This window comes from Equus caballus, chromosome 19, assembly GCF_041296265.1.
Source record: "Equus caballus isolate H_3958 breed thoroughbred chromosome 19, TB-T2T, whole genome shotgun sequence".
NCBI lineage: Eukaryota > Metazoa > Chordata > Mammalia > Perissodactyla > Equidae > Equus > Equus caballus.
In genome coordinates, this window is record NC_091702.1 from 3,871,186 (window position 1) to 3,897,206 (window position 26,021).

Genomic DNA, 26,021 nt, shown 5'->3' on the forward strand with positions numbered 1-26,021 from the left:
TGAATAAACTATTTGTAGTTGAGATAATTTACTCAAACTAGAAAAAGTCAAAATACAAATTCACATAGAACAGAAAAAAATTCCTTCAAAAAGTCTATAAATTTATGTTCTCATAAGATTAATGACATTTATTTTTCATCTGAAAACATCTACTGATGGAAGTTATAATTCAATGAGGCTTAAGGCCAAAATTATGAGAACTGAACATTGCACTAAGGAAATCCTGTCTCATCTAACTACCCATCTAGAGTCTTGAGCATTCACTGTCAATGACGCTGAGATATAGACACCAGCTGGCGCTTTGGAGTGAAGCTGTATGTGACATGGGGCCACAAAATGTGGTTACAGGGAAGGGATGCTGTCATCTCATGTTCCTCACGGCACATAATTGTCATGTCATCTATGGAATCAGTGTGAGAGCTGGCTTTGTAATTGGTAGAAAGAGATACCAAAGGGAAAACTGAAATTACCTAATTCCTGGAAAACAACAGATGAGTGACATCTGGATTCCAAAGTTCCACGTAGAAGGCCATTTTCCTAGGTCATCTTGCCCCAATGTGTCATAGACTCTCAGAGCTTCTCAACAGAACAGAAATCTCCAAAGAATCCTAATTTCAAATGAGTAAACACCATGTCATATTTCCCAGTGCATCCCAGTGGTTCAAGAGATACCTGGTGGCCTTCACATGTGTTCTCCAGTGGTCTCAGGGTCCCAACTAGACTATACAGCACCTTTGTGGGAATGAGGAAAAGGTCCCCGACTCCAGACCTACTTAGGTGAAGTGATCATTGCTTTGGGCAGAGGGGGGCTGGGGCAAATGGATGAACGTGGTCAAAGGGCACAATCTTCCAGTAATAAGACGAATATGTTCTGGGAATGTAATGTACAACATGGTGACCACAGTTAACTATACTGTATTATATATTTGAAAGTTGCTAAGAGAGTAGCTCTTAAAAGTTCACACCAAAAATAAACTGTAACTATATGAAGTGACGGATGTGTAACCTAACTGAATTATGGCAATTATTTCACAGTGTATACATACATGAAATTATTATGTTGTTCACATCAAGGAGAGGTCAGCAAGCCAGACATTAGAAGGACAACCTTGAATGTGTTCCTTCCAGGGGTACTCCTCAGTTCAGAACCAGTTTGAGCTTGTATAATCCAAAGAAGGCTCTACAAAGCAAATTTTAGGTCTCACAGATGCTGTGAGGTCAGAGCATCATGCTCAGGGCTTTGGAGCTGTAAACAGCGCCCAAACCTCACCTCACATCCTAGGTATCCCTCCCGATGTCCAGACCAACAATTTCTACAGGAAATGCTCAGGGAGGATATCTTGTCCCGCCTGAGCCCCTAGAACATATTCTAAGTCATCCTGGAAGCTGCAAGTGTTTGTGGCTGCCTGACCACTAGAGACATGACAAAATTTTCCTAAGAGTCCCCAGAGGCCCAGAAACCCCTGGTGTGTGCAAGGAAGGCTGGAGAAGAGGTACTGGACCACTGAATCCTGCACAGAAATTTTGTAGGTAGGCCCCAGAACTGGGGAACCACTCTTGCTGCCCCAAAGCATCGAGGAGGCTGCCTAGGGACCAATCCTGGAAAGAAAAGCACAAACCAAGTAGTCTAGACTTGAAAGTGGCTGGATAGAGCAGATGGTAGAAAGAGCAGCAAGGACTTCAGGGCTGAGAGAGACTTGTGGCCTTAAGGTATGGCATAGATGGGGCTTCAGATGATCGGGGGGCATGGCATGGCTCCTGAGTCTGGCCTTCTTCCAGGGAGGCCCTTCCCTGAAAGATACATACATACAAACACATTTAAATGAATCAAAATAAGAGTTTCTGAGTGACAGATTGTTTTCCAGAAGAATTTTCATGCTCATCTTTTTTTTCCTAACTTCTGTTTTAGTGTTTTGGAACAATGAATATATATAAATAGTAGCCCATTTAATTTTTTAAAAGAAAAACATGAATATTGCTCATATGAACATAATTTGGATTACACAAGACATCAACATAACCACCTTTTCTAAAACATCCTTTTTACAACTAGCAAAACTTACAGTCAACAAATACTGTATCATTTTTTAAACTTTATCTCAATCACAATCTGGGCAAGCAGAGTTTTCTAAGGTAAATTTTACAGTTTCCATATATCACTCATCCTATTTGACAGAAACCAGGAACACAATGAAAATGAGTTCCTATTGTCCCTAATTGCATCTGTTTCTAATGTATGCTGCTAAATAAGATATTAATATTGTATAATAAAGTTTCCGTGATTCATTAGACATTATGTCCTTAAATATTCTTTGCCCCTACTGTTGATCTTTCATAATGCCTCAGATAAGATATGAAATTTCATAGACATCAACACATGCACCAGCAGAGGATCAATTCATCAAACACCATGAAGAACTACAGTACCACTGCAGAGCAGAAGGAAAATAACAAGTCCCCAGAAACCAAACCTGAAGTTACAGAAAATTACAATCTGAATGACAGAGAATTCAAAATAGTGGTTGTAAAGAAACTCAATGAGTTACAAGAAAATACAGAAAGATAGTTCAGTGTGCTCAGAAATAAAATTAATGAACAGAAGGAATAATTCACCAAAGAGATTGAAGCCCTTAAAAAAAGACTCTATGGGGGCTGGCCCAGTGGTGTAGCAGTTAAGTTTGTGTGCTCCACTTCAGTGGCTTGGGGCTCGCTGGTTCAGATCCAAGGTGCAGACCTGTGCACCGCTCATCAACCCATCCTGTGTCAGGCATCCCTCATATAAAATGGAGGAAGACGGGCACAGATGTTAGCGCAAGGCTAATCTTCCTCAAGAAAAAAAACTATACAGAATTCTGAATATGAAGAGTACAATTAATGAGATAAAAAATAATGTGGAAACCATAAAAAAAAAATAGAGCAGATCTTATGGAGGACAGAATTAGTGAATTAGAAGATAGAAATATGGAAATGCTTCAGGTGGAGGAGGAGAGAGAACAAAGATTTTTTAAAAATGAAGAAATTCTTCAAGAAATTAGGAAAACTTAGGATTAGGAAAATTCTCCAACTCAATTAGGAAAAGTACTGTAAAGATTATAGGTATCCCAGAGGTAGAAGAGAGGGAGAAGGGAGCAGAGAGCTTATTCAAAGAAATAATAGCTGAGAATCTCCCAAATCTGGGGAAGGAACTGGACTTAGAGTACATGCAGTCAATAGGACTCCATTAGGAGTTCATCAATGCTAAAAGACCTTCTCCAAGGCATATAATATTAAAACTGTCAAAAGCCAATGACAAAGAAAAAACACTAAGGGCAGCAAGGCAGAAGAAAATAACCTACAAAGGAACCCCTATCAGGCTCTCAGCAATTTTTCAGCAGAAAACTTACAGGCTAGGAGAAAGGGAATGATATATTCGAAGTATTGAAAGACAAAAACTGTCAGGCAAGGACACTCTATCCAGTGAAATTATCCTTCGGATTTGACCAAGAAATAAAAGCTTTCCCAGATAAACAAAAGCTGAGGGAGTTCATTGCCACTAGACTTGACTTACAAGAAATGATGAAAGGAGCCCTCTGACCTGAAACAAAAGGCAAAGGCTTACAAAGCTTAGAGCAAGAAGATAACTAGGCAGACAAAATCAGAAAACTGCAGTTATCAGGATAGGTTAGCAAACACTTAATCATAATATAAAAGATAAGTGGAAGGAAAGCATCAAAGATAACTACAAACACTTCAATTTAGTCACAAACTCAACACAAAAAAAGAAGAATTTGTGACAATTACTGAGAAGGGGAAGAGGAGAGGGATGGAACCTGCTTAGGCTAATGGAGATAAGAGGCTATCAGAAAATGGACTATCTCATCTATGAGATGTTTTACACAAACCTCATGGTAACGACTGAACAAAAAATCAGAGCAGAGCCACAAATCATTAAATAAGAGAAAACTGGGAAAACCATCATAGAAAACCACCAAACTGAAATGGCAGTCGGAAAGACAGAGGAAAAGAAACAATGGAAATGTAGAACTGGAAAACAAGAGATAAAATGGCCATATTAGGCCCTCATATATCAATAACCACTCTAAAGGTAAAGGGATTGAATTCTCCAAACAAAAGACAGTGTGGGGTCAGCCCTAGTGGCCTAGGGGTTAAGTTTGGCATGCTCCACTTTGGCGGCCCAGGTTCAGTTCCCAGGCACAGACTTATGCCACTTATCTGTTAGTGGCCATGCTGTGGTGGTGGCTCAAATACAAAGAGGAAGATTGGCAGTGGATGTTAGCTCAGAGTGAATCTTCCTCAGTAAAAAAATAAATAAATAAAGGCACAGAGTGGCTGGATGGATTAAAAAACAAGACCCGGGGCCAGCCCCGTGGCTGAGTGGTTAAGTTCACGCGCTCCGCTGCAGGCGGCCCAGTGTTTCGTCAGTTCGAATCCTAGCTGCAGACATGCCACCACTCATCGAGCCACGCTGAGGTGGTGTCCCACATGCCACAACTAGAAGGACCCACAACTAAGAATATACAACTATGTACCAGGGGGCTTTGGGGAGAAAAAGGAAAAAAATAAAATCTTTAAAAAACAAGACCTCACAGCGGCCAGTTCCGTGGCCTAGTGGTTAAGTTTGACACACTCCACTCTGACAGCCCCAGCTCAGAGGTTTGGATCCCAGGCGCAGACCTACACCACTTGTCAGCGATGCTATGGTGGTGACCCACATACAAAATAGAGGAATATTGGCACAGATGTTAGCTCAGGGCAAACCTTCCTCTCCAAAAAAACAAAACCAAAAAAAACCCAAAAAACAAGACCCAACATATGTTGTCTCCAGGAAACACATCTCAGGTCTAAACACAAACATAGGCTCAGAAGCAGACTTTAAAAAATAGTAAGAGCCGAAGAGGGGCATTATATAATGATAAAAGGACCATTCCACCAAAAAGACACAACACTTATGAATATATATGTACCTAACACAAGAGCACTAAAGTATATAAAGCAGCTATTAACAAACCTAAAGGGAGAAACTGACAGCAAAGTAATAATAGTACGGGATCACAACACCCCACTTACATCAATGGACAGATCATCCAGACAGAAAGTCAACAAGGAAACAGTGGTCTTAAATGAAACACTAGCCCAGATGGACTTAGTAGATATATATAGAACATTCCATCCAAAAACAGCACAATACATGTTCTTCTCAAGTGCACATGGAACATTCTCAAACATAGACCATATGTGGGGAAACAAGACAAGCCTCAATAAATTTCAGAAGATTGAAATCCTATCAAGCATCTTTTCCAACCACAGTGCTATGAAGCTAGAAATGAACTACAAGAAAAAGGCTGGTAAAATCACAAATTTGTGGAGACTAAACAACATGCTACTGAACAACCATTGGATCAATGAAGAAATCAAAGGAGAAATAAAAAAATACCTGGAGACAAATGAAAATGAAAACACAACCTACCAACTCTTACGGGGCACAGCAAAAGTGGTCCTAGGAGGGAAATTTCTAGCATTACAGGCCTACTTCAACAAAAAGAAAAATCTCAAGTCCACAATCTTAAACTAAACGTAGAAGAACGAGAAAAAGAAGAAAACACAAAGCCCAAAGTCAGCAGAAGGAGGGAAATAATAAAAATTAGAGCAGAAATAAATGGAGACTAAAAAAAAACAATAGAAAGGATCAATGAAACTAAGAGCTGGTTCTTTGAGAAGATAAACAAAACTGACAAACCCTTAGCCAGACCCACCAAGAAAAAAAGAAAGGAGGCTCAAATAAATAAAATTAATAATGAGAGAGGAGAAATTGCAAGAGATATCACAGAAATACAAAGGATTATAAGAGAGTACCACGAAAAGCTATATCCCAACAAACTGGACAACCTAGAAGAAATGGAGAAATTCTTAGAATCATACAACCTCCCAAAACTGAATCAAGAAGAGAGAGAATATAAATAGACCAACCACCAGTGAGGACATTGAAACAGTAATCAAAAGCCTCCCAAAAAACAAAAGTCCAGGACCAGATGGCCTCTCTGGAAAATTCTACCAAACATTCAAAGAAGATATAATACCTATCCTTCTCAAACTATTCAAAAAATTGAAGAAGATAGGATGCTTCCTAACTCATTCTCTGAGGCCAACATCACCCTGATACCAAAAGCAGACAAGGACAACACAAAAAAGGAAAATTAGAGGACAACATTGCTGATGAACATAGAAGCAAAAATCCTCAACAAAATATTAGCAAATCAAATACAGCAATATATTAAAAGGATCATACACCATGATCAAGTGGCATTTATACCAGGGATGCAGAGATGGCTCAACATCTGCAAATCAATCAATGTGATTCACGACATTAACAAGATGAGGAGTTAAAATCACATGATCACCTCACTACATGCAGAGAAAGCATTTGACAAGATCCAACATCCATTTATGATAAAAATTCTCAATAAAATAGGGCTGGAAGGAAAGTACCTCAACATAATGAAGGCCATATATGACAAACCCACAGCCAACATCATACTTAATGGTGAAAAACTGCAAGCCATTCCTCTAAGAACAGGAATAAGACGAGAGTGCACACTCTCACCATTCTTATTCGACATAGTACTGGAGGTTTGGGCCAGAGCAATTAGGCAAGAAAAATAAATAAAAGGCATCCAAATTGGAAAAGAAGTAGTAAAACATACCACCTCCCACTGCCACAGCGATGCATACGGGGAGGAATTCACCTTGTGGAAAACAGTCGTCTTCTGTCAACTGAAACAGCAAGGATTCAGGGACAATAAACTCCCACATGGAAACCAAGAGGTGAGTTTTTCTGCCCCTTTCTTAACGATGTCTCCCGTTCTAGTGAAGCCCACTGTGGCAGCAGCGGCAGGCTGGACTTACCTTCTCCTTCAAGGCAAGACCATGTAGTCTGTCCTTGTACCTGCAGAGCACAGGGTCACCAGGGGAGTATGGGCTGAGATTTTCCTTTCTCCTGTTCCTGAATTCCCAGTCTCCCTCCCATTCCTGGGTCCTGAACCCCCAAACTGCTTTCCCCTTCATTCTTTAAGCTAACTTCATGAGTCAAGTGCCCCCCCAACCCCCCTTCTTGCAGAGATACTTTTGTACTGTTCTTAGTTTAAAAAGTCATGGCCTTTACCCACCTGCTTTGGGACTCTGCATGTATATCGGGTCTGGTAAGATGGTCTGTAGGACATGCCAGTAGAGAGTAACCAGCACTGACCTCACAGGCATGCTGTGGCCTGGATGGGATGGGGCAGAATTTGCCCTTCTCCCTCCTACCCCTATATTCCAGACCAGATTTTTCACAATCCTGAGTAAAAGCATCTTCTCTTTCACAGTTTTTGTTGTTTTTTTTAAAGATTGGCACCTGAGCTAACAACTGTTGCAAATTTTTTTTTTCTCTTCTTCTTCTTCTCCCCAAAGTCCCCCAGTACATAGTTGTATATTCTAGTCGTGAGTGCCTCTGGTTGTGCTATGTGGGACGCTGCCTCAGCATGGCCTGGTGAGCAGTGCTGTGTCCACACCTAGGATCTGAACCTGCGAAGCAGAGTGCGCAAACTTAACCACTCCGCCACGGGGCTAGCCCCTCTTTCAGTTTTAATCATAATGATTGCATGTATTTAATTCCTCCTATCCAGAGCATAACGTTAAACTATCTAAAAATAAGAAATAGATCTAATTATTGGCTCTGGAAAACATGAAAGCTAGCTATGGGAATAGCTCTGAACAATTTATCATCATGAACACAAACTTCCATGAGAATCCAGCTCATCTTTGAATATTGCTTGCAGAGAGCAAGCAAAAGGAACATATACTGAATTGGGAACTATACCACATACCCCATTAAGTTAGATGATCACATAAGGCAAGAAAGCAATCTATCGAATATTAGACCAAGTGAATAAAGTAGATTTGACTGTTAATATAAGAAAAAGTCAACATCTTTATCAGGTGTACATTGAAATAATAACTTTGTAAAATTATAACTTTGAAATTAAAAAAATAATAATGAATTTGTCATCCATCCTTTTTTTTTGTTTGTCCGCATGGTTTCTGTTGGTCAATGACCCCTTCTATCTTGCCCTCCTCCTTCTCTCGGCTGATCCCCTCTTTTGTCTGTTTTCACATATCCCACATCTTCTTACCCAGGTCACTTTTTTTTTCACTTTTATTGTGTCTTTCTAAATACATCACACCAACCTGCCCCCATCCTCTATTTTACCCTCACTCTCCCTCACTCGCTCTGTCTCCCTGGTTTTCCCTCTTTGTCTCTTTTTCCTCATGCCCCTGCAGCACTCGACATCCAGAGGGATGGAATAAAGACATCCCTGCCCAGGAGAGTTCATCTTCCAGAGTGACACCAGGAATGTAACCACATCCTGGCAGGCCCAGCCGGTGGGATGGGGTTTGGAAAGAACATGGGGTGTCATAGGACAGAGCCGGTCACCTCCCCAGCCCGGGCCTCAGGGTCCTGCCTGAGACGGTGACGGGAAAGAGGAGGGCTGGGACGGCAAGTTCAGGCCCCCAGACAAAGAGGATGGGGAGGACGTCCCGGAAGGGGGTGGGCGCCGCAGAATGCCAGAGCCGGGGTAAGGCGCGGTGTCCGGCACTGCCCTGCGGGCCGAGGCAGGGAGAGGGGAGAAGGTGAGAGTCCACGCGCCGAGTGAGGACTTGACACGGCGCGTGGAGGAGGAGACCCAGGGCAGAAAGGCCTCGGAGAGATTTTAATCTCAAACTACAAGAACCTTATGGAATGAAGGCTTTCATGTGTTTGGTTTAAGGATGATGGAATAAAGGGGCTTGAACTTGGAAATTCCAACTCCCCTGCATGGAGACATGACCACTTGAGGAGAGGGAAGGTGCAAAGTCAGTGAATATGGTCACACCCAGTGTTTGGAACATTTCTCAAACTTTTGTCATTCTGAGATTCTGCTGAGATTATTAGGAAGCCCGTGTACCAACATTTGTCTCATTTTTTTCCTGATGAAGATATGTTAATGTATGGATGCATATATTAATATCCTTGGAGGTGTCAAGATGGCAGCATAGGAGGACTCTGAACTCACCTCCTCCCATGGACACAATAAACTTACAACTACTCTGGGAGCAATTACCCCTGAGAGAGAACTAAAAACTGGAACCCCTGCAACAAGGGACAGTCCTAACTAAGGTGAAAGAGGCAGAAATTCCTTTCTGGAGAGAAAAACGCTACTTTCACAAGCCATGGCAGTTCATAGCTGGTCAGGAGAAATCCTAAGGTACACGGCCTTCCCTGAAGGAGTGGGGGACCTGAGCAGGGTAGCATTACTGCTATAAGCATCCTTTGGACTCAGCAAAACAGGGATGAGTGTTGTAATATCTAGCTTTGCTGGCTACTAATTACAGTGGGGAATACCCCCAGAAAAGCTATTGGACACTAGGAAAAGATCCTGCTCTTAAAGGGCCCACACGCAAATTCCCTCAATTCAGAAAGCAAACTAAAATCACCAGAAACAAAGGTTCACAGTCCTTTGCTGAAAAGAGACTTACTTGATATGCTCTGGGTGCATCTCAGTGAGAGGTGAGCCCTCTCCAGAGACTGAGACATTGGTGGCAGCCATTGTTGTGACCTAGTACAGGCATGCTGACACACACACACTGGCAGGTGCCATTGGAGTTCTTCCCCTAGCCTGTTGGCCCAGGGGTCTGCCACACCCACTAGAGTACTGATTTAATCCAGCTCAGCCAGGGCAAGCAACCTGCCCTAGGGACTGGCCCCATTCAACAGCAAGCCCTTGGGCAACTTGGCCTGCACAGACTGGGTGCCTGGATCTTCTGCAGCTGGGTGAGTGGGTCCACCTCTGTGGGGCAGAGCATGTGCAAAGAGCAGGTGGAGTGTGTGAGGTATTGGTGGAGTGTGTGGGGCCTCTGCAGTGGGACAACTGAGTCCACTTGGGGTCATGGCACATACACAGGGCAGGACTGTGTTGATGGGGTGTGTGGCACTGCAGGTAGTGGGGCTTGTCAGCTGCAGAAGACATGTTTCTCAAACAGTCACATAGGGGATTGGTCTCACCTTCCAAAACCTGAAACAATTAGGGGCTCCCATGCCTGGGGACAGCCCCACTCAGCTGCAATCCTGAGAAAACTGACAATAGCCTTGCAGGCCTGAGGCCTACAGCAATTGTAAGCCCCTGAGCCTAGTAACCAGCCATGCTAGTTGCCTACTGACTTAAGAGAAAAATTGCAACAGGAATGTGCTATTAGACTTTTGAGCCAACTGTGCTGGGGCTCCCCACACCTGACAAAGTGGCTGCAGGGCCTATAGCAGCCACACACACACCTGCACATTCCAACCAGCTGACCAGGGGGACAGCCTACCCTCCCCAGGCACCTGCAGCAAGGGCAACACTGCCACAATGGAAGGACACACGTAACCCACACAGGGGTCACTCCTGGAACATTTGGAACTGGTGACAAGAGGGAAGCGCACTGCTAGGCCTCATAAGGCACCTCTTACATAAGGCCACTTCTCCAAGATCAGGAGACATAGCTGACCTACCATAGATAGAAGCACAGAGAAAGAGGCAAAATGGGGAGGCAAAGGAATACATCCCAAGCTAGGGAAAAGGACAAAAACCCCAGAAAAAGAACTAAATGAAACAGAAATAAGCAATCTACCTGACAAAAAGTTCAAGCAAAAAGCCATAAGGATGCTCACCGATCTTGGGAGGATAATGGATGAACACAGTGAGAACGTCATCAAAGAATTGGAAAATATAAAAAAGAACCAATCAGAAAGGAGGAATACAATACTGGAAATGAAAAACTCACTAGAGGGACTCAATAGCAGAGTAGATGTTACAGAAGAACAGCTCAGCGAGCTGGAAGACTAGAGGAAATCATCCAAGCTGAACAGATAAAAAAGAATTAAAAAGAATGAGGACAGCCTAAGGGAACTCTGGGATAACATCAAGTGCACTAACATTCGTATTAGAGGTGTCCCAGAAGGAGAAGAGAGAGACAAAGGAGCAGAGAAACTATTTGAAGAAATAATAGCTGAAAACTTTCCTAACCTAAGGAAGGAAAGAGACATCCAGGTATAGGAAGCACAGAGAGAACCAAATAATATGAAACCAAAGAGGCCCACACCAGGACACATTATAATTAAAATGCCAACAATTAAAGATATGGAGATCTCATCAACATGGCAGTGTAGGCAGACTCTGAACTCACCTCCTCCCACAAACACAACCAGGTTACAACTATTCTTGGGAAAAATTACCTGGAGAGAAAACTGGAAAAAGGAACCCCCAAAAGGGATTTCCTGCCTGAGGCAGAAGCAGCAGAAACTCCTTCTGGAGAGAAAGAAAGCCACCTTCACGAGTGGCAGAGCTTCACAGCCAGCCAGGCAGGAGCCACCCTAAGGTACGCAGGCTTCCCTAGAGAGGTAAGGACCTTACCAGGGGCACATTACTGCTATAAGCATCCTTCAGACTCAGCACAACTGAGATGAGTGTCCAACTATCTGGCTTCACTGGCTATTAACTGCAATGGTGGAACACCCCAGAAAAGCTATCAGATGAAAGCTGAAAAAACCTGGCTCTTAAAGGGTCCCTGCACAAACTCACCCATCTCAGAGAGCAACCTAAACTCACCAAAAGGAAGGCTGCACAGTCCTTTGGTGAAAAGAGACTCACCTGGTAGGCTCTGGGTGCATCTCAGTGAGAAATGACGCCTCTCCAGAGATTGAGACATTGGTGGCAGCCACTGTTGTGACCTAGTACAGGCGTGCAGACACAGACCCTGGCAGATGCCATTGAAGTTCTTCCCCTCACCTGTTAGCCCAGGGGTCTGCCACACCCAGTAGAGTGTAGATTTAATCCAGTTCAGCCAAGGCAGGCAACCCACCCGAGGGATCGGCCCCATCCACCAGCAAGCCCACAGGCTACCTGTTGGCCTGCATAGACTGGGTGCCTTGATCCTCTACACACAGGCAAATGTGTCCACCTCTGTGGGGCAGGGATATGTGAGGACCAGGTGAACTGTGGGGGGCGTTGATGGAGAGATAGGGGCCTTCCAGTGGGGTGACTGGGTACACTCCAAGGGGCAGGGAAGTGTGCATGGAACAGGACTGTGTTGATGGTATGTATGGACATGTAGGGGGTGGGGCTTATCAGTGGCAGAAGATCTGTGCTTCACAAACAGCCACAAAGAGGATCAGCCCAACCTTCCAAAGCCTGAAACAAGTGGGAGCTCCTGTGCCTGGGGCCAGCCCCACTCATCTGCAATCCTAAGAGAGCTGACAACAGCTTTGCAGGCCTGAGGCCTACAGCAACTGTAGGCCCCTGAGGCTTGCAACCAGCCACACTGGGCGCCTACTCAGTTAACAGGAAAACTGCATCAGAAGTGTGCTATTAGACCTTTTAGCCAACAGTGCTGGGGCTCCCCAAACCCAATTTACAAACAGCCAGCCAGGGAGGGAAAGACTAGACTCCCTGGGTACCTGCAATAAGAGCAACCCTGCCACAGCAGAAGGACACAAGTAGCCCAAACAAGGGTCACTCCTGGATCATTTGGCCTGGTGATGAGAGGGAAGCACACTGCTGAGCCTCAAAAGGCATCTCTTACATAAGGCCACTCCTGCAAGCTCACGAGACATAGCTGACTCACCTAATACATAGATAAAAGCACAGAGAAAGAGACATAATGAGGAGGAAAAGGAATACATTCCAAGCAAGGGAACAGGACAAAACCCCAGAAAAAGAACTAAGTGAAACAGAAATAAGCAATCTACCTGACAAAAAGTTCAAACAAAAATTACTAAGAATGCTCACTGACACTGGGAGAAGACTGGGTGAACACAGTCTTCTGTGATGAACATCAACAAAGGATTGGAAAATATAAAAAAGAACCTATCAGAAATGAAGAATACAACACTGGAAATGAAAAATTCTCTAGAGGCAGTGACATCAGCATCACAGCAGAGTGCACTTGCCTGGGATGCTCTCCCCTCCAATATACAACAAAAAGGGGCAACCATACTCCAACAGAAAACATCCTAACAACACAAGAACCTCGGAGAGATACACAGCCACATGACAGAGAGTGGAGAGTCTGGAGCCCCCCTCGGAGGAGTTGGAACAGGGTAAGAGAGAACTTCACTCTCTCCCCTAAAGACAGTGATCGCTGTCGTGGGAGGATCCATGAAGGAAGGAGTGGGGGAAGGGACGTTCATTTGCGGGATCACCCAGGACTCCCTAGGGCACTTGCAGCCAAGGGGTAAGCCCCCTAACGGGGTGAAAGCTTTCACAGGGGGTGACCTCATTAAGCCAACACCCCAAGAAATCCTGGAGTGCACGCAGAAGAAAGCACCCCTCCCCTCACTGGCACCATGCTGCTCCAGTGCCTGGGATCTGTGCTGAAGGCAGAGAGCTCAGAATACATGGCTCTCAACCCCCACCCAGTGGCGACAGGTGCAAACTGCAACTGAATAATATCAGGATGTGTAAGACCTGACCCACCTCCTCTAACAACATCAGACACTACATCCAATCTCCAGACCAGAGAGCAAACGCTAAGCACCCAGAATCCAGTCCTGAGGACACAGAAATATGTAATTTAAAGGCCAAAGAATTCAAAATAGCTCTCATCGAAAAACTCAACAAGGTAAAAGAGAATGTAGAGAAACAATTCAACGAGTTCAGGAGCTACTTCACAAAAGAGATTGAAACTATAAAGAAGAATCAATCAGAAAGATTAGAGATGAAAGACACAATGGAAGAGAGAAAACAAAATACAGATTCCCTGAGTGGACATCATAGAGGAGTGTATCAGCATAATCAAAGATAGACATGTTTAAATGCTCCAGACAGAGGAGGAGAGAGAACTAAGACTAAAAAGAAATGAAGAAAGTCTGTGAGAAATATTCAACTCAAATAGGAAATGCAACATCAGAATTATAGGTATTAACAGAAGGAGAATGGAGCAGAAAGAAATAGTAGCAGAGAACTTCCCAAACCTAGGGAAAGAGATGGAAATCCGTGTAGAAAAGGCTTCCAGATCTCCTATATTTGTCGATGTAAAAAGACCTACTGCAAGGCATATAGTAGAAAAACTGGCAAAAATGAATGACAAAGAAAGAATACTAAGGGCGGCAAGGCAGAAGAAAAGAACCTACAAAGGAATTCCTATCCGGCTTTCAGAGGATTTCTCTGCAGAAACCTTACAAGCTAGCAGAGAATGGAACAACATATTCAAAACTTTAAAAGACAAGAATCTTCAGCCAAGAATACTCTATCCAGCAAAAATATCCTTCAGATATGAGGGAGAAATTAAATTTTTCCCAAACAAAAGCAAAAGAGCTTTGTAGCCATGAGACACCCCTCTTCAAGAAATCCTTATGAAGGTCCTCATACCTGAAAATAGAAAAAAAAAAAATGGAGAAAGGGGTCACAAAACACAGAGTAAGGAGATAAATAGGTAGACAGAATCATAATAGGATAGCAAATATTCAACTATAGCATTAGGCTAAAGGGAAGGAAAATACCAATCAAAGATAATCTTGTCACATTACCCACAAATTCACAACACAAGTTGGAATAAGATATGAGAAAAACAACTTAGGAGGGGAAGAGGAAATAATAACACAGTCATAGTAGGGGACCTCAACTCCCCACTCACATCAATGGATAGATCATCCAGACAGAAAAATCAACAAGGAAACAGTGGAATTAAATGAAAAGCTAAACCAGTTGGACTTAATAGACATATATAGAACACTCCATCCAGAAACAGCAGAATACACATTCTTCTCAAGTGCACACAGAACATTCTCAAAGATAGACCATATGTTGGGAAACAAGGCAAGACTCAATAAATTTAAGAAAATTGAAATAATAACAAGCATCTTTTCTGATTATAATGCTATAAAGCTAGAAATTAATTACAAGAAAAAAGCTGAGAAAGGGACAAAGATGTGGAGACTAAACAACATGCTAGTGAACAAGCAAGGGATCATTGAAGAAATTAAAGGAGAAATCAAAAAATATCTGGAGACAAATGAAAATGATAACATACCATAACAACTCATATGGAATGCAGCAAAAGCCATATTAAGAGGGAAAATCATCGTAATACAGGCACACCTTAACAAACAAGAAAAATCCTAAATAAGAAATCTCAAATTACACCTAACTGAATTAGAAAAAGAACAAACAAAGCCCAAAGTCAGCAGAAGGAGAGGAATAACAAAAATCAGAGCAGAAATAAATGCTATTGAAACAAAAAAGGCAGTAGAAAGGATCCATGAAACAAAGAGCTGGTTCTTTGAGAAGATAAATAAAATTGACAAACCCCTAGCCCGATTTACAAAGAAAAAAAGAGAGAAAGCTCAGATAAACAAAATTCGAAATGAAAGAGGAGAAATAACAACAGACTCCACAGAAATACAATGGATTATAAGAGAAAACTACGAAACACTGTATGCCAACAAAGTGGATAACCTTGTCGACAAAAATAATCCATAACCAATCTATAAACGAAAATTTGGGAGAGTTTATTCTGAGCTAAAATGTGAGGACCATGGCCCAGGGCCTTTCTTCCCGAAGGAAGAAAGGGCACCAAAGAAGTGGGGTGCACAGAGTGGTTATATACCCCCAAACAGAATGTTTCACATGATTGAAATGTCCCTTTTACAACAGTCATGAGAGTGCTCTGCAGCACAGCGATTGATGATGGACACAGAAGGTAGGTCTTCTGTCTCGGTGGACACAGCAGGGTGGCAGGTCTGTTGTCTTGAGCTGAGTGGTCACAGGTGAGCTGAGTGGTCAAAGCTGAGTGCAGCAATCAGTTCCTAGCCTAAGGAAAGATGCTTATCCCTAAGGAAATGCCAATATGGGGGGAAGTTGCACGTTTATATCTTAAGGGCATTTGTTCTTGCCATAGTAAATGTTTAAGGCAGATATACAATGCGTACTCAACGGCCACAGTCTGGCCCTTTCGGAAAAAACAAAGTCAGGCCAAATTAGGTTTACAACAAATAGCTTCCTCATATACTCCAATATATCCTATTGCTTGCCATTTCTATTTGTCAACCTACAGGAAATGGAAAATTCTTAGATTCTTCAAACTCCCAAAGCTGAATCAAGAAGAAACAGACAATCTGAATAGACCAATGACAAGGAAAGAGATTGAAACAGCCATCAAAAGCATCCCAAAGAATAAAACCCAAGGACCAGACAGCTTTCCTGGGGAATTTTACCAAACTTTCAGAGAGGATTTAATACCTATCCTTCTCAAGCTATTCCAAAAAATTAGGGAAGGTGGAACACTTCCTAACACATTCTACGATGCCAACATCACCCTGATACCAAAACCTGACAAGAACAGCACCAAAAAGGAGAACTACAGGCCAATATCTCTCATGAACATAGATGCAAAATTCCTCAACAAAATGTTGGCAACCTGAATTCAGCAATACATCAAAAGGATCATACATCATGATCAAGTGGGATTCATACCAGGGACACAGGAACAGTTCAACATCAGCAAATCAATCAACATGATACACTATATCAACAAGTTGAGGAATGAAAACCACATGATCATCTCAAGAGATGCAGAGAAAGCATTTGACAAGATCCAACAGCCATTTATGATAAAAACCCTTAACAAAATGGGGGATAGAAGGAAATTACCTCAAAATAATAAAGACCATATATGACAAATCCACAGCCAACATCATACTCGGGCAAAAACTGAATGCCATCCTCCTGAGAAGAGGAACAAGACAAGGATGCCCACTATCACCATTCTTATTCAATATAGTACTGGAGGTTCTAGCCAGAGCAGTTAGGCAAGGGAAAGGAATAAAAGGAATCCAAATAGGGAGTGAAGAAGTGAAATTCTCACTGTTTGCAGATGATATGATCTTATATATAGAAAACACGAAAAAGTCCATCAGAAAACCAATAGGAATAATTAAGAACTACAATAAAGTTGCAGGGTACAGAATCAACTTATAAAACTCAATTGCTTTCCTATACTCCAATAACAAACTTACAGAAAGAGAACTCAAGAATACAAATCCATTTGCAGTTGCAACTAAAAGAATAAAATGCCTAGGAATAAATTTAACCAAGGAGATGAAGGACTTATACAATGAAAACTCTAAGACATTACTGAAAGAAATTGATAATGACATAAAGAGATGGAAAGAGGTTCCTTGCTCATTGATTGGAAGAATAAACATAGTGAAAATGTTCATACTACCCAAAGCAATCTACAGATTCAATGCAATCCCAATCAGAATCCCAATGACATTCTTCACGGAAATAGAGCAAAGGATCCTAAAATTCATATGGGGCAAACAAAGACCCCAAATTGCTACGACAATCCTGAGAAAAAAGAACAAAGCTGGAGGTATCACAATCTCTGGCTTCAAAATGTACTTCAAAGCCATAGTGATCAAAACAGCATGGTACTTGTACAAAAACAGGCACACAGATCAATGGAACAGAACTGAAAGCCCAGAAATAAAGCCACACATCTATGGAGAGCTAATCTTCGACAAAGGTGCCAAGAACATACAATGGAGAAAAGATAGTCTCTTCAATAAATGTTGTTGGGAAATCTGGACAGCCACATGCAAAAGAATGAGGGTAGACCACTATCTCATGCCATACACAAAAATAAACTCACAATGGATCAAAGACTTGAAGATAGGTCCTGGAACTATAAAACTCCTGGAAGATAAATATCTTTAGTACACTCTTTGACATCAAACTAAAAAGGATCTTTTCAAATACCATGTCCTCTCAGACAAGGGAAACAAAAGAAAAAATAAACAAGTGGGAGCTCATCAGACTAAAGAGCTTCTGCAAGGCAAAGGAAACTAGGATCAAGACAAAAAGACAACAAACCAATTGGGAGAAAATATTTGGAAATCATATATCTGACAAGGGGTTAATCTCCATAACATATAAGGAACTCATATAACTGAACAACAAAAAACCAAACAACCCGATCAAAACATGGGCAGAGGATATGGACATTTTTCCAAAGAAGATATACAGATGGCCAATAAACACATGAAAAGATGTTCAACATCACTAATCATCAGGGAAATGCAAATCAAAACTACACTAAGATACCACCTTATGCCTGTTAAAATGGCTTTAATCACTAAGACTAAAAATAACAAATGTCGGAGAGGGTGTGGAGAGAAGAGAACCCTCACACACTGCTGGTGGGAGTGCAAACTGGTACAGCCACTATGGAAAATTCCTCAAAAGACTAAAAATAAAACTAACATATGACCCAGCTATCCCACTACTGGATATATACCCAAATAACTTTAAATCAACAATCCAAAGTAGCATATGCACCCTTATGTTCATTGCAGCACTATTCACAATGTCTAAGACATGGAAACAATCCAAGTGCCCATCAACTGATGACTGGATAACGATGTGAGATATATATACATACACAATGGAATACTAATCATTCATAAAAAAAGACAAATTCATCCCACTTGCAATAACATGGAAAGAACTGCAGGGAATTACGCTAAGTGAAATAAGCCAGTCTGAGAAAGACAAACATCAGATGATTTCACTCATATGTGGAATATAAACAAATACATGGACAAAGAAAACAGTTCAATGGTTACCAGGGGAAGGGGGCTAGGGGGTGGGCACAGAGGGTGAAGGGGAGCACTTATGTGGTGACAGTCAAGAAAAAATGTACAAGTGAAATCTCACATTGATGTCAACTATTATGAACTCAATACAAAAAATTTTAATCCATAAAGTTATCCATGCCTATCCTGGTGGAAATGCAGCAATAGTTTATAAAACGCACTGTTGAATATAAGAATAGTTGAATAAATAATAACAAATGTAAAAAAAAATTCACTAGAGGGACCCAATAGCAGAGTAGATGATACAGAAGAAGGGATCAGCAAGCTAGATGAAAGACTAGAGGAAATCACCCAAGCTTAACAGATAAAAGAAAAAAGAATTAAAAAGAACGAGAACAGTCTAAGGGAACTCTGCAACGATATCCAATGCACTAACATTCATATTGTATGTTTCCCAGAAGGAGAAGAGAGAGACAAAGAGGCAGAGAATCTATTTGAAGGAATAATAGCTGAAAACTTTCCTTAACCTAAGGAAGGAAACAGACATCCAAGTACAGAAAGCACACGAAGCACCAAACAAGATGAAAGCAAAAGGCTACACCAGGACACATTATAATTAAAATGTCAAAAATTAAGGATAAAGAGAGAATCCTAAAAGCTGCAAGAGAAAGGCAACAAGTGACATACAAAAGAAACCCCAAAAGGCTATCAGCTGACTTCTCAGCCAAAACTTTACAGGCTAGAAGGAAGTGACACAATATATAATATATATACATAAGAATACTTTATCCAGCAAGCTTATCATTCAGAATGTAAGGATAGATAAGGAGCTTCCTAGACAAACAAAAATTAAAGGAGTTTATCACCAAGAAACCAGTTCTACAAGAAATGCTGAAGGGACTTATTTAAGTGGAAAAGCAAAGACCACAAAAAGGGATAAGAAAATTATCAAAGACAAAAGGAATTAAAGATAAAGAGAGAATCCTAAAAGCCATAAGAGAAAGGCCACAAGTGACATACAAAGGAAACCCCATAAGGCTATCTGCTGACTTCTCAGCAGAAACCTTACAGGCTAGAAGCGACTGCCATGATATATTTAAAGTGTCGAAAGGAAAAAACCTACAGCCTAGAATACTCTACCTGGCAAGATTATCGTCCAGAATTGAATGAAAGATAAAGAGTTTCCCAGACAAGCAAAAACTAAAGGAGTTTATCACCAAGACACTAGTTTTACAAGAAATGCTAAGGGACTTATTTAAGTGGAAAAAAGAAGACCACAAATAGGAATAAGAAAATTATTTCTTTAAAAAAGGCAATAAAATCCCTGGTAAAGGCAAAAATTCAATAAACGTAGTAGATCAACCAACTATGAAGATAACATGAAGGTCAACAAACAAAGTACTAAAATTACCTTTTTCTATGATAAGAGGGTAATGGATACACACACACACAAAGCATTAGACATAATTTTAAAAACATAAAATGTGGGAGGAAGGGAGTAAAAGACTAGAGCTTTCCGAAAGAGGTCAAACTAAAGAGACCATCAACTCAATATGGATTGCTACATACATAGGTTATTATATATGAACCTCATTGTAATCACAAACCAAAAACCTATACTAAATACAGAAATAATTAAGACAAAGGAACTCAAACATAATACTAAAGAAAGCCATCAAACCACAAGAGAAGAGAGCAAGATGAAAGGAACAGAGAATAACTACTAAAACATCCAGAAAAAAAGTAACTAAATGGCAATAAGGACATACTTGTCAATAGCTACTTTAACTGTCAATGGACTAAGTGCTCCTAGCAAAAGGCATAGGGTGGCTGATTGGATTAAAAAAACAAGACTCAATTATATGCTGCATACAAAAGTCACACTTCAGACCTAAAAGACACTCACAAACTGAAAGTGAAGGGATGGAAAAAGATACTTCTTGCAAATGGCAATGAAAAGAAAGCTAGGGTAGCAATACTTAGACAGAAGAGACTTTAAAACAAAAACTGCAAGAAGAGACAAAGAAGGGCACTATATAATGATAAAGGGAATAATCCACAAGAGGATATAACACTTGTGAATGTCTATGCACACAACACAGGAGCACCTAAATATATAAAGCAATTACGAACAGAAATAAAAGGAGAAATAGAGAGTAACAAAATAATAGTAGGGACTTTAACACTCCACTTACACCAATGGATCATCCAAACAGAAGATCACTAAGGAAACAATGGCCTTAAATGACACATTAGACTAGATGGACTTAGTAGATACATGTAGAATATTGCATCCAAAAACCACAGAATACACATTCTTTTCAAATGCACATGGAACATTCTTCAGGACTGATCACATGTTAGGCCACAAAAAAAAAGTCTCAAAAATTTAAGAAGATTGAAATAATACCAAGCATCTTTGCTGACAACAAAGGTACAAAACTAGAAATGAACTACAGGAAGAAAATCAGAAAAGCCACAAATAGGTGGAGATTAAACAAAATGCTACTGAACAACAATTGGGTCAATGAAGGAGTCAAAGGAGAAATAAAAAATACCTGCAAACAAATGAAAATGAAAATATATGGGATACAGTAAAAGCAGTTTTAAGAGGGAAGTTTATAGCAATACAGCCTACCTCAACAAACAAGAAAAATCTCAAATACACAATCTAATGTGTACCTGAAGGAACTGGAAAAAAGAACAAAGCCCAAAATCAGCAGAAGCAAGGAAATAATAAAAATCAGAGCAGAAATAAATGAAATAGACACTTAAAAAAATAGAAAAAATTAATGAAACCAAGAGCTGGTTCTTTGAAGAAATTAACGAAATTAACAAGCCTTTAGCTAGAGTCACCAAGAAAAAAGGATAGAAGTCTCAAATGAAAAAAATCAAACATGAAAGAGAAGAAATTACAACAGACACCTAAGAAATACAAAATATTATGAGAATACTATGAAAAGCTATATGCCAACAAATTGGATAATCTAGAAGAAATGGATAAATTCTTAGACTCATACAACCTTCCAAAACTGAATCAAGAAGAAACAGAGAATTTGAATAGACAGATCACCAGTAAAGAGATCAAAAAGTAATCAAAAACTTCCCAAAGAATAAAAGCCCAGGACCAGATGGCTTCCCTGGTGAATTTCTACCAAACATTCAAAGACTTAATACCTATCCTTCTCAAACTCTTCCAAAAAATTGAAGAGGAGGGGAAGCTTCCTAACTCATTCTATGAAGCCAACATTACCCTGATACCAAAACCAGACAAGGATGACACAAAAAAAGAAAATTACAGGCCAGTATCACTGATGAATATCGATGCAAACATCCTCAACAAAATCCTAGTAAATCAAATACAACAATACATTAAAAAGATCATACACCATGATCAAGTGGGATTTATTCCAGGGATGCAGGGATGGTTCAACATCCACAAATCTATCATGTGATACACCACATTAACAAAATGAAGAATAAAAATCACATGATCATCTCAAGAGATGCAGAGAAAGCATTTGACTAGATATAGCATCCAGTTATGATAAAAAACTCTGAATAAAATGGGTATGGAAGAAAAGCACCTCAACATAATAAAGGCCATATGTGACAAACCCACAGCTAATATCATTCTCAATGGAGAAAAACTGAAAGCTATCCCTCTAAGAACAGGAACCAGACAAGAATGCCCACTTTCACTACTCTTATTTAACGTAGCATTGGAAGTCCTAGCCAGAGCAATCAGGCAAGAAAAAGAAATAAAAGGGATCCAAACGGAAAGGAAGAAGTGAAACTGTCACTATTTGCAGATGACATGATTTTATACATAGAAAACCCTAAAGAATCCACAAAAAAGCTTTTAGAAATAATAAATGAATACAGTCAAGTTTCAGGACACAAAGTCAACATACAAAAATCAGTTGTGTTTCTATACACTAACAACAAAGTAGCAGAAAGAGAAATTAAGAATACAATCCCATTTACAATTGCAACAAAAATAATAAAATACCTAGGAATAAACTTTCACCAAAGTGGTGAAAGATCTGCACACTGAAAACTATAAAACATTGCATGTTGAAAGAAATCGAAGACACAAAGAAATGGAAACTATTCCATGCTCTTGGATTGTAAGAATTAACATAGTTAAAATGTCCATACTTCCTAAAGCAATCTAAAGATTCAACGCAATCCCTATCAAAGTTGCAATGACATTTTTCACAGAAATAGAACAGAGAATCCTAAAATTATACGGAACAACAAAAGACCCCAAATAGCCAAAGCAACCCTGAGAAAAAAGAACAAAGCTGGAGGTATCACACTCCCTGATTTCAAAATATACTACAAAGCCATAGTAACCAAAACAGCATGGTACTGGCACAAAAACAGACACACAGATCAATGGAACTCAATGCTAGGAACTGACTGCTTGCTCACCTTTCACCACCCAGCTCACGTGTGACCACTCAGCTGGAGACAACAGACTGCCACCCTGCTGTGTCCACCGAGACAGAAGACCTACCTGCTGTGTCCATCAATCGCTGTGCCGACAGAGCAGTCCCACGACTATTGTAAAAGGGACATTTCAATCCTATGTGAAACATCCTCTCTGGGGGTACATAACCACTCTGTGCACCCCACTTCTGTGGTGCCCTTTCTTCCTTCGGGAAGAAAGGCCCCGGGTTATAATCCTCAGATTTAAGCTCAGAATAAACTCACCCGAATTTTCATTTATAGATTGTTCATGGATTATTTTCGTCGACAGGACCCAGGTGGTGTTTGTGAAAACGGAGAGCTGACTCCATCTTAGAGGCTGAGCGAGAAGAACTTCTGATCCACTGGAAGTAGAGGAAGGAGCGGTGTAAATTCACTCTAGACCACTTCAGAGTATTTACGTGGTTCTCAGGATGCTTTGTACAGTCTTACAGGTTCCAGGAGTTAAACTCACACGTTTTCCTCTTCTATTTGTATATTTGCATTCAAATATATTTGTGTGGTTTTACCTTTCAAAACTAACGAATCTTTAACAGGTGGAATGAACTGCAGAGCGCGTGGGAAAGAGGACTAGAGGCAACCCGCGTACACAACGCCTCAAAGCAGCTCGGACTAGAGGGCACCTGGCGCCCACTGCACGCGGCCGCAGCGCCACCGTCAGCCCGGGCGCCCCCTCGGCCCACACACGCCCCTCTGAAGAGGCCAAGGCCATGGGGACAAGCCGACGCCACTCTGCCTCACGCCCGCCAGGCCCTCTGCCACACCGGCAGACGCAGGGGGCGAGCGCGCAGCGGGGTGACGTCAGCGCCAGCGCAGGCCGGGACGGCGTGACGTCAGCGCGCCGCGCCCCGCCCGCTTGAGGCGCCTACAGCCCGCGAAGCTGAGGGCTGAGGGCCGAGGGCCGGGGAGAGGCAGGGACTTGCGCCAGCTTCCGCAGCACAGCGGGGTTCCAGGGAGTCTCGTCCTTCTCTTGGCCATAGAAGGCGCGTGGTCCTGCTCTTCCTCAGGAAGTGAGGGGACGCGTGGAGGGCGCCTGCACGCTGCCCCGAGTCGGGCCTGGCCGCCGCCCGGCGCGACCGACGCTAACTTCCAGGGCCCAGCGCCTCGCCACGGCCCCCGGACGCCGAGGTGGCGGCCGGAAGCCGGACGCCGGGCGCGGGCCCGCCCGGACCGGAAGCGCGGTCGTGCGCCCGGCTCGCCCGCTGAGTGCGCGTCCCCGTGCCCCGGCCTGCTCGGCTCCGTTTCCTCGAGACGAGACTTCATCGGATGACCTCTTCCTCTCTGGAATCGATTCGTTTCTTCAATTAGAAAATACCAAGCGTTAATAACAACTAGTCATCACCAGACGGTGCCAGTTTAGCCTTCTCGGCACACGGCGGGACGGTGCTTCCCGGCCCGGTCCCGCGGCGCGAGGGCGCGCGCGACCCTTTCAGACGCCGCCGCGCGGAGGCGCCCGGAGCGCTCCCCTCCCGGCAGCCGGCGACGCGGGGCCGGGCGCGGCTCCTCCAGCGCGCGTCCCGGGGCGTCCAGACGGGAGAGCCCCGTGGTGGCCCGTGATGAATGTGTAGTTTGGGAAAGGGGTGAACTTCCGGTGTTTCAGGGCACTGGGCCTGGGGTGATTGCTCACCGCGGCATAACCCAGCCTCCCCTTGATACCGGCGGCTACAAGCAGTGAGCAGAAACAAAGCTGGTCTCTCCCAGTGGAGTGTATTCCAAAGGTCTCTCTCAGATGCAGATGTGACCACGTCCCCCTCCGTGCTTCAACTTTGAATATCTTCCCACTGCTTAAAGGAGAAAGTCCAACTCAGCCTGGCATCTGGACCTTTCACCGCTTGGCCCCAAATTGCGCTTCTGTCCCCTCTGCCACCCATGTTATGGTCCAGCCAAACTGCTCCTGGCTGTTTATTGCCTTAATCCGTGTGCTTTCAAGCCCCTGCCTGAACCTTCGCCCATGTCGTGCCTTCAGCCTCGGATGCCCTCCGCCCGAGCGTGCACATCCTGGTTTACTCCCCTGTGCTTGTCAAATGCCTCACGCCACCCCTCCAAACCGTTTTAGAACACTCATAACATTCTTAATTACATGTTTCAGTGACTGTCTTCCTCCAGAGTGTGAAGTCCTTCGGAAAGAAACTCCATCTTACTCACTATTGGATCAGGCATACGTAAAGACTTAAATATTTGTTGAATGAGCGGATGGCTCATTGTGATGTGGATTAAGGCGGCCCCAGCTAGAGAAACCCAAGGTGACCTGGCCTACATGCCAAACTATATGACCCAGTGGACTTTTTTTATGGTATGAATTAGGACCGCCCCAGGGAGAGAAGCCCAGGGCATCCTCACCTACATGCCGATCTATATGGCCAGATTCGTATGTAAAGTTATATGACCGCACAATAACCAGACCCCATCTGCACTGAAATCATTTAATGACTTTTTACATCATCTTTTCTTTTTTCCAGTAAAAATAAGTCACGTACCCATGCCTTATAAAATTAGCCCTAACACTCAACTCAGGGCAGCAGAAGCTCTGACTGCCCATGGGTCCTGTCCCCATGCTATTCCACACTATTCTCTAAATAAAAGAGCGCTACTGCCAGATCTTGAGAGTCTAAGAAATCTTTCTTTCTACGCCTCGGCTCACCGACCCCGCATCATTTCGACCCTTCAAGACTCAGTAGAAAGGCTGTCAATTCCATGTATTCGTTTCTTATTGCTGCTGTAACCAATTACCACACAATGGCTTAAAACAACACAAATTTATTGTCTTACAGTTCTGTAGATGTTGACAGAGCTTTGTTCCTTTCTGGAGGCTCGTGGGAGAGAATCTTTCCTTGCTTTTTCCAGCCACTAGAGGCTGCCCACATTCCTTGCCTGTGGTCCC

At 42.3% G+C, this 26,021-nt stretch overlaps 1 protein-coding gene across 14 annotated transcripts in view; it reads right to left on the reverse strand.

Annotated features, from left to right (window-relative positions):
• LOC102149377 (ral guanine nucleotide dissociation stimulator) overlaps nt 1–24,670 on the reverse strand; it is a 90,738-nt gene extending 66,068 nt beyond the window's left edge. For 3 of the 14 annotated variants that reach the window (XR_011428714.1, XM_070242515.1, XM_070242521.1), the window contains exon 1: nt 23,366–24,284. The gene's annotated coding sequence lies outside the window, so the exon portion shown is untranslated. Of the gene's footprint in view, nt 1–470; nt 609–1,046; nt 1,181–1,619; nt 1,792–23,365 lie in introns of all 14 variants that reach the window. The other 11 variants (XR_011428717.1, XR_011428716.1, XR_011428711.1 and 8 more) reach the window with 10 other exon arrangements.
• Between the last annotated feature and the right edge of the window lie 1,351 nt (nt 24,671–26,021).